Source organism: Copadichromis virginalis, linkage group LG9, assembly GCF_057382275.1.
Source record: "Copadichromis virginalis isolate Kocher_CV1m ecotype Utaka linkage group LG9, C_Virginalis_male_GT1.1, whole genome shotgun sequence".
Lineage (NCBI taxonomy): Eukaryota > Metazoa > Chordata > Actinopteri > Cichliformes > Cichlidae > Copadichromis > Copadichromis virginalis.
The window spans coordinates 975804-976497 of NC_140626.1; positions in this window are offsets into that span (position 1 = coordinate 975804).

Genomic DNA, 694 nt, shown 5'->3' on the forward strand with positions numbered 1-694 from the left:
CACATCCTGCATGTGGTCGGACTCTGCTTAAGCAGCCAAAGAAGTGCAGGAGACAGATGCTGTCCAGTGTAGCGAGTGAGTTATTCACCATTTTGTGACCAAACAATATTTACAAAAATAGATAAAAAACTCATAATTAACTCAGGTCAAATAAACACAACTGAACTTAACAGATGTTAAGGTCGCACAGCTACACTGACCTGCACCTCTGGACTCCAGTAGGTAGGTGAGACAAACATTTCTATACTCAAACCTGTCCTGCTGCTCTTCCTGGCAATAAAGCTCTACGCTCAATACATATCACAACAAATCCATTTCTCTACTAACACTGTAAAATCAGCTTTGTTAAATTACCAAGATCCTCCCCCTTCTTCACCGGAGGAAGCTGCAAAACTATACTTCCTCCTTTTGTTCCTGGAACACAGCTGATAAGGTGAGTTCTAACTAAACCACTTAACAGCTGAAGGAGTGAACCAAAGAATATTGTGAGTGATGTGAGGCAGCCGCTTGCTGCCTGCTTTTTAAATCAGGACACGTCCTCCATGCACCCCGTGTTCACAGAGCCTGCTCCAAAGTATTTTTCATTCCCTGATCCAAACATCGAAATTAGCAACACAAAGCTCAGCCAGTCCATGTGGTTGTATACAGTGGATGCAAAAGTATTGGGCCCCTTGAACTTTCCCACATTTTGTCA